Below are 9,309 nucleotides of genomic sequence, written 5' to 3'. Positions count from 1 at the left end.
AGTCTATTTGAATGAAGCAAAGGTATACTGTGCTTTTAGCTAATGATAAAATGAAATAAGTAAATGTATGTTTTGATATTAATAAAAACTAAAACAAGAGAAAAAGGATATAGTCATAAAACTGCATTTGGTCATATGAGTTCTCAATAGAGAGATAGGTGACTGGATTGTAAGATAAGATAGTTTAAAAAAGCAGTGAAAAAAAGAGAGAAAGGAAAATCATCCAGCATGCTCCAGAAAAACATTGCTATTTATAAAGAACAACAAGCTCAAGACTTTAATCAGTTACATCCCTTGAGGTAGTATTCCAATTCTGATTCTCTATTTTCCTAGGCTTCTGAAATGTACCTTCATTTCCAATTTAATGTCTCTTTCATGATATCTGCCTGTTTTTTAATAAACTTTATTGAGTAATTACCTCTTTTAATCTCCCTTTTCAAAGTCCCAGAAAAATGAATTGTTACTTAAATAATCAATAGCAATAATCAGTGACAGCAACAATCAGCAGACTTTTTAATTGTGTCCTAAATACAGAAATCAAGAGGACATCAATTCAATGATTTATTTCAAGAAAGCAAGCTAATTAATAAAATAAGTTAAATGGGAGAAAATTGTGCAAACAATATCTGGAAAAATCCTCTAACCCTCCAAAATTATTCATTCAGTCATTTATCAATAATTCATTTTTTCATTTTTGAGCATTTGTTCAATGGTAAATCCAGTGTTGAGTTTTGAAGAGTACATACTATGGCCTCTGTCCAGTGGCCTTTTGTGTAGCGGGCAAGGCAGACCTATAAATCATTAAAGAAAAGTAACAGCAGAAGGGCATTTTCACCTTTTAACCAATTGTGTTACTGTCAGTTCACTGGGAAAATAAAAACAATTTGTTTTTTTCAATCAACTAGTTGTTTGACTAACTTGACCTATGAAGTCAATAAAAGCCATTCAGCAAGTAGACCTCTATAGAGCTGTACCTGAAAGTTTTGGTGATTTCTTCTATGCTAAATTTGCAATTATTATCACTTATCAAATCAGAGTTATTTGGTCAGTATTATTATGCTTAGCAGGTGCTTAATAAACATGTGCTAAATAAACAAATGAATGATTGAATTAGTCTATTTCATACCATCTCAAATTTTAATGTACATATAGATCATATGCTAATCTTATAAAAATGCAGATTCTGGTTCATTTAGCATGAAATGGAGCCTGAGATTTTGCATTTCTAACAAGGTCTTCGGAGAGATGCTGATGTTATTGATCTGTGAATTTCAGTTTTAGTAACAAAAATGTTCTCAACAGACAACATTGATATTATAGGAAGTTACTAAAAATCATGGCTCCTGCAATATAGCCTATTCTGTCATTTATCAGTGGTGCGATCTTGGGAAAGTTATTTACTCTCTTTGAGTCTTACTCTCTTCATCTTTTAAGTAGAGGTAATGACACCTACCTCACTGATTTTGTGAATTGCATAATATAATAAATGTGAAAGTACTTTATAACTTGAAAATGTTCTGCATATATAATCCCTTTTTATCTTAATTAGAATTATTATTATTAGTCCTTAAGGAGAGGCAATTGAGAAGGAGGATGAATGCATAATAACTTTATTGGCAAACTAATGCAAATGAATATTCTGAAATGGTAAGCCCTAATGAGGTGCTTACTAGGACATACAGGCATACACATGTGTAGTATGTTCCTTAACTACCAAAACAGTTAAATATGTGATCTGATTTTACATGGTTTATAACAGGATACTATTTTATTGTACCATATTAATTATTATTTACAAGGTCACTGTAAAAAAATGAGATGCTCTTTTATAACAAAGGCCCACAGCTAATATTTTATGGAAAACACACAAAGGGGTTAGAAATTGATGATTTATATATCAGGAAATAACAGTTAATCAACTTTCTTTACTTCCCAAGCCACGCTGGGCAGTTTTGCATCACCTTTTGGTTGTCAGCTCTGTTTATATTAATGGTGATACCTTTGCAGGCTGAAACAAGATATGTACGTTCTTGGAGGTGCTGTCTGGAAATTCTCCCGGCATGACTGAAAGGCCAAGGGCAAACTGCTGCTGCCCATCCATCAGAAGCATCACGTATTCTGACTTCAAACACAATCCATGGCATTCACCGCCACTGGAAAGAGGATCTAACTCTATGCCCACGCACCGATGCCCAGCAATCACTATGGGATGTCACATTCATTTGAGAAACATTTATATATTCATTTTTGCACTTATAGCAGGGCAGGTATTGGACTCTATGGAATTTGAAAAGCTTTAAAAATGGTTTCAAAAAAGAACTGTAAATATTTAAAAATTTGAGTAATAGGATGTATGAGAATAGCAAAAGAGAGAAGGGAATGGAAAAGGCACCTTAACTCATCTTCTTACTTGAAACCTTTGGAATCAACTCCCACACCTTGCATCAGATCTAACTTTTCTTTTATTTACACTCTTCTGAGAATTTGCTTGTATTGATCTCATAACTTGTATTTAAATTCATCATGTGTGAAGTTACTTGCTACTTATTTCATTTTATTTAGCAGATTGTTTAGATACATGTCTTACTCATCTTGGTTATTTCCCTGAGTGCCAAAAATAGTGATTTCTTTCAATAAATGCTTTTTACATGAGTGAATGGTGAATGAACAAATCATCAATGCATACATATAATTTAAAAAGGTTTAGGAATTCCAAAGTGTTAAGGATACTGAAACTGTGGAAGAGACAAGAACTCAGTGCTGTATATGAATAGTCTCAGGGGGGTGTCACCAGGATATGAAATAACACAAAGAGATTCAGATTTGTTTTCTGAGAAAAGTCCAAAATTTACTTGCAAGAAAACTTCTATGCAGACAAATCGATATGCTCCATTAAGTCAAGAATATAGGTATATCTGTATTTACCATAATGACACTTTTGCCCACCCATGTCTGGTATTTTTGAGCACATTGCTCATCTCATAGAAACATACTACCTTGTCCTCAGGTTCTTCAAAGGAATCCAGTTTTGATGTGCCATTAGTTGGTTATTGACAGCCTCTCTGGGACAGCTGATGTTTGGGAGACATGGGTCAACTGTGCCTATGTCCATTTTCCTACCACGCTGAAACTAGTCTGTCAACAGTCTCCGCTGAGCTCATTACTGTTAAGTCTCAAAGACACCTCTCAGACTTTATGTAAATTGACTTTTCTGCTTCAATTGACCTAGTTGACCACACTCTCCTTCTCAAAAGTCTCTTTTTACTGGCTTCCTATAATACCACATTCTCCTAGTTTTCTTACTCCTTTCAGTCTGCTTTTCCTTTGCCATGCCTTAACTATTGGTGTTTCCCAGGGGTTTGTCTTCTTCTTTTCCTCTCAGTCTGCACATTTTTTTGGGTGCCCACATCTTCTTTCAAGGTTTTCATTTATCCTCCCTTCACATGTAGTGTTATTGCCAGATTTAGTCAATACTGCATTTTCAATTTTTAAATTGCAGTTGGTACATGCATAAGGAAAATTCAAAATCCAAAAAATAAAAAATACATGCATGCTTGACTTTGTGTCTGGAAACCATGCATCCATCTTCTAGCTATGGTTGGAAATCCATACAGATTTTCTTGATGATCTGCCCACTCCCTCTCATAACCTGTTCTTTCTTTTACTCTCCCAAGCTGCTGCCTAGACTCCACTGTTGGGAAACTTGGCAAGCGTTTCTTTCTGGTCAGGAGAAGTTGTCATCAAGTTTCTCACAAATTTTTCACCATTCAGAAAGAGTTTATGCTTTACCAAAAGAATTCACCTTGGGCTTTTTCAAATAACCTACTCTCCAAGGAAATTTAATATCTGATTCAATTAAACAAAATTAGATTTGCTCACATTTGGAAAACATATACTCAGTTCTGCCTCACTATATGGAACTTGTGTGTCCCTGAAATATGTGCAAATCATGTCCTTGTAAATTGAGTGATAGTTCAAATGTATTAATCAATTTGCTAAGGAAAACAAAAATACTTTTATAAAGTAAATAATAAGCATCTAATATATCTATTGTGTAAATTTGGATTTTGTGCATTAAGTTTACTTATACAAGAGAGGGAAAAGGTGAGATTAACACTTGTTAAGGGACTGCCAGGTGTCAGGCATCATGCCAGGAACTGTGGCTTCCCACTATCAGAGCACTTGGCTTTTGTTTTGTGTGTGATAGAATATAGGTCAGAAAACCAGTATTTGTTCCACAGTCCCAGAACTTTTGCCCTCCAAATCCAAATGCCTTTACTTTGAGTTTGCTTTTTCCTTACTGCTATTTCCTCAGAAGGTCACACCAGACAGACTCCTGGGTGTATATATTTTAATATTTCTTTCCACTCAGTTCCTTCCCATCTTCTCCCCATTTTCTAAGATAGCACAAAGGAACAAATCTCACAGCCAAGTTCATTTTCTATTGGGCATGTTACTGGCATAAAAATAACTATTATATATGTAAAATATACAATGTTGTATATGTATGTATATGTACGTGTGCATGTATACCCATATATGTATTTGGAGGGCAAAGAGAGGGAGAGAGAATGTTGGTTTTCTCTGCCTTGGACGGTGGAACTTAGTTGAAATGATAGCAACCACTTGAGGCCACCTGGGAACTAATTCCTTCCATGTCTGTGGCTACATGTCTTTGCTCCCATCTACTTGCTCGGACAGCCTCTCAATTCCACTTGTCACAGAGAAGAGGGTGGTCTGTGGGCCACAGCTTCCATTTCTTTGACAAGAGTTTCTTAACCAGAAATATAACGAGGTATGAAAAAATCTAGAGAGTACTCAGCTGTGTTAACACTTAGAGAAGAACTCAGACTCCACTCTCCACTTCTGATCATGTTCCAACCATCTCCTGCCATCCTCCTACTCCTCAGCCCTGTACTCATGTGGGCCAGGAGATATGAACATATGAACAGCAGCACTTGTGTTAACAACTTGGCGGCTGCAGAAAGCCAGATCCTAGGAAGCAACAGGATATTTCCCTCAGGGAGGCCCTGGCTTGGGGCTTCGCTTCCTTTCCTATGTCAACAAAGCCATCGTTTTCTAACTCACAAGCCACAGAATGAGCCAAATTCTTGTTCTTTTACCTTTCCCTCTGGATAGAAAGGGCCCCATTACACAGAATTTATATAGTTAGGTTGTGTTGATTTTACTCTCATTAATGGCTCCAATGCATGGAAAAAGTATTGGGAACTTTTAAAAAAATGTATCTGAAAAATAACAAATACATGAACTCTAGTTCTTATTCCAAAATACAGAGCAAACAAAATACTGAGTAAGAGTGCCTTATTATATTTCACATAGTATAAGGAGTTCTGAATAAATTGCATAGCAGCTACATAAATATGTTTGTACCCTATGTGGAGGATAGTTACTAATCCAACAGCTGATGTCAATGAATGTTTATTAAACACTGGAAAACCTGAAATAAAACAAAATGAGCTGACTAAAATTTTCAGGAATGTAAAACTAAAGCCCTCGTCACTATTTTTGTTTTTTTAATGAAGAGCAGAGTAGAAGGATGAATTTATAAGTAAGATATTCCATATTGTGTTTCATTAAATATTCACATACACAAGTGAACACACTGTCATAAACAAGCACACACAGGGTCAGTCCCTGCATGCTCCAGTTCTGCCTATTGGAAGCATAGGAAAACTTTTGCCTCGTACAGAGCCTTAACTTGACACTGTGGCCTTATTCTCCACTGTAGTCAAACATAAATCTATCACTCCAGCTGTATGACTCCCAAACACCTTGTGCATTTCATATTTGTCACTTAGTCACGTCACTGCTCTCAACTTCCTCCCACATATCCACATCCTCCATCCAAAACCCATTTCCTCCTTGAAGGCTTATCTTCCAACATCCAGTGATCTTTTTACTCCTTTGAACCTCCAATTCCTAATTATCTTGAACAGTCTGTTGGCACACCATTTTCTGTGGGGTACTGTTATTTCTCTTAATATATGCAAAGATCTTATCTCCTCAAACTAGATTCTAAAGTCCAGAAGACGTGATTAATATCTTACTCTTCTCAGAAAGCCTTCGTCACCCAGCGTATTGCCTTGTACGGAGAAGGTGCTAAGTAGATTGATGCACAGGAATGAGATGAAAGCAGAGAGTTATGTACTGAGGCTATTTAAGCCACTGCCTTTGGATCAGAATATTTAATAGCAAAAATTTATCTCTGGTATTATTTTTGTTAAGGAAGAGGGTAAATTAATCTTAATAGATGAATTTCCAATTGGGAGGTAAAGGAATTGTAGGGAAAATCTTAATTAATAGAGTGAGGGTTGACCAGGCAAGAAGATGAATGACATTGCAAAAGTTTTGTGTTTTCAGATATGTGTGTTATTTTGTAGACTTTGCTCAAGGAAGTGTATACTGATAAATGGGCATGTGAACAGAGACCTGAAGGAGGGAGGAAACAAACCATTGGGTTATTTGGAGAAAGAGAGTTTCCAGCAGAGTTTGCAGAAAGGCTAAAGATAGCAAGGTAGGAACATGTTTGGTGTGCCTCAGGAATAGCAAAGAGGCCAGCGTGTGCTGAAGGGAATGAATAAATAGTAAATAAAATCAGAGAATGGGTTAGGGTCTAGATCTTGTAGGGACTTTAGTTTTTACTCTGAATGAGGTCGGAGGCCACTGAAGTGTTTTAATCCGTGGAACAAAATATTACATGTTTGAAAATCTCAGTGTAAAATTGGATTTGCTGCTAGCTTTAGTTCATGACAAACGACCATCATTGCTACATGCATGGCACTATTTTATCCTATTTTTTTAAAGATAAAAACTGAACACACTTGAACTTACCATTCACCTTAACAGAAATAGATGAGAGAAAATCCCTGCTCTGAATATTTCATATGTGGAAATTACTAGCCATATTGAAGTGTGCTTCTAACTCAGAGGATCTAGGGAGAAAAGGATAATTTAATAGGCTTGGCCTTTAGCACTTGAATGTGCCTAGCAAAAACAAATACAATCATTGTCCCTCTCCAGTAATTATTCACATATGAGCAAAACAAGGAGACAAAATGAGGCCACAGATGTGATCATTAAGACAAACCTATCTCTGGCTATTTATATCCTAAGTATGAAAATCAAGATTGTGAAATTAACTTATATTAGAACAGGAATGAAACCTTGGAGCAAAGGCTATTCCTTGATTTTATTTGGGATTTAAATATCTAAATAGATGAGCCTATTTTCACTTGTGAGTACTAGCTTTTTTCATGCTTTATTCAGTTTATAACATGTAGGTGGGCAAAGTAAAAGTGAAAAAAATCACAAATAAGTTAGTTTTAAAGTAATTTTGTTCAAAGGATCTTCCTGATCCAGCCCCTACCTATCTCTCTGCATTTATTCCTCATTACACCTGCCTCAAATCCCCCAAATCATAATATATATGATATAGGATTTAATTAAAAGCAACCTCCTGTTTTACACCTTCATGAACTGCTTATCTGTTCCTCATGCATGGAATCTTCTTCCTGTCCTTTCCCACCTAATCACTACATCTATTAACTGTTTCCTAATCTCTTTTCCCACCAAAAAGAAATGACTAATGAGTGCTTTGTGTTTTTACTATACTCTGTAATACCTCAATGAAAGCATGTGTTGTATTATTGTTGTCTGTATGTATTATTAATGCAATTGTGCAGCTTGAGACAAAGCTATATACTTTGTAGGATTTATAGGCACGTTTCAAGAACTGATTGGGGCAGGTCATCCCAGAATCTATTCTAATGGGGAAGAAAATTATTTCTGGGTGTGCTATAAGGCATAAAAGGGCTTAAGAAAATGAGATTTATCCAAAATTTATGCTCCTTTCACTAGAGTGTGTACTGAGTTTGCACAAAATAATTCAATCACTCTGACGGTTGTTTGGCCAGCCCCCAGGTTCTTGGGTGATGGTCAGGAAAATGAGCTATAAGTACATATTAAATAGTCTATGTGCAGTGGAGGGATCAGCACGAAACTTCTATGTTTTGACATAAGTATTGTAGAATATAACACAAAGGTGGAACACATGGATGCTTCCCTCTTGATGAGAGACATCATCAACTTATTGTCAATGCTGCCAATATTAGTAGCTTAGCTCAGTGAAACATTGATAGAAATTCAGAGATCTGGTGCCAGACCCAATGTCATTAACTCCAAGAACAAAAAAGCAACTTTACAAGGGTTGTTTGGCATCCATGTGTATCAGCAACAAACCTCACTATAGGAATCTGGAGCTGGAACAGGAGAAAAATAGAAAATAAAAGTTACCTTGTGGTAAACTACAACTGTATGTAAGAACTATATTAAAGAGCTGTGTCAATGAGCACACATCTAGCATTTATTATTAATATTTACTTACTTAGATTTATGTTTACATTATATTTATATTCCTCCTTTGCCTGCTGGGCAACCCAGAACTTTGGCAATAGCTCAAATACACCCATAATTATTGATGGTAATATTTTATTTACCATATTTATTTATGGTAACATATTTTCTTAAGACTATACTTGCAGGTTTTTAAAAACTTTTATGTATAAACATATACAAAAGTAGATACAGTAGAATAATGATGTATTTTTCATCTACCTTCTACAATGATCAACTAATGGCCAATCTTGTTTCGTAAGTTTCCCCATATAATTCCACCCTACTTTCAATTATTAGTACTTTTTTCTCATCCGCATAAGACTGGCATATCTAAAGCATAACAAGATTTGAAGGTGGCACATCTCTTACATTACTGTGAAGACCCAATCAGCATGCTTATGAAGACAAAAAGATCCTGATCACTTCTTAAGTCAAGTTTATTTAAGTACAGTTTGCATACAATAAAATCTATCACTTTAGGTGTACAGTTCTATGAATTTTGAAAATGTATAGAGTTGGATAACCACTGCTACTATCAAGATATCAAGATATAGAATTTTCCCATTATACCACAGAGTTCTCATATTCCCCTTGTCTTTTATTCTATCAATATTGTGAATTACATTAATTGATTTTCAAATTATATGTCAACCATGCATTCCTGGGATAAATCCCATCTGATAATGCTGTATAATTCTTTTTATATGTGGTTTGATTCAATTTAATATTTTATAAAGAATGTTTGCCTCTATGTTAATGAGGAATTTTAGCCTATACCTTTTGTAAAATTGTGATATATTTGGCTTTGAGTAATACTAGGTTCATAGAATAAGTTTGGAAGCATTTCCTCTTCCTTGATTGTCTGAAAAAGTTTGTATAGCATTGGCATTTTTT

At 35.3% G+C, this 9,309-nt stretch overlaps 1 non-coding gene across 1 annotated transcript; it reads right to left on the bottom strand.

The window, feature by feature from the left end:
• Positions 1-8,729: 8,729 nt before the first annotated feature.
• Positions 8,730-8,829, bottom strand: LOC123636328. Its single transcript, XR_006734508.1, has one exon. It is a non-coding gene; the product is annotated as a small nucleolar RNA U13 (small nucleolar RNA).
• Between the last annotated feature and the right edge of the window lie 480 nt (positions 8,830-9,309).

This window comes from Lemur catta, chromosome 3, assembly GCF_020740605.2.
Source record: "Lemur catta isolate mLemCat1 chromosome 3, mLemCat1.pri, whole genome shotgun sequence".
NCBI lineage: Eukaryota > Metazoa > Chordata > Mammalia > Primates > Lemuridae > Lemur > Lemur catta.
Note: the sequence above shows the minus strand (reverse complement) of the source record. Positions and strands in the feature narration are given on the sequence as shown.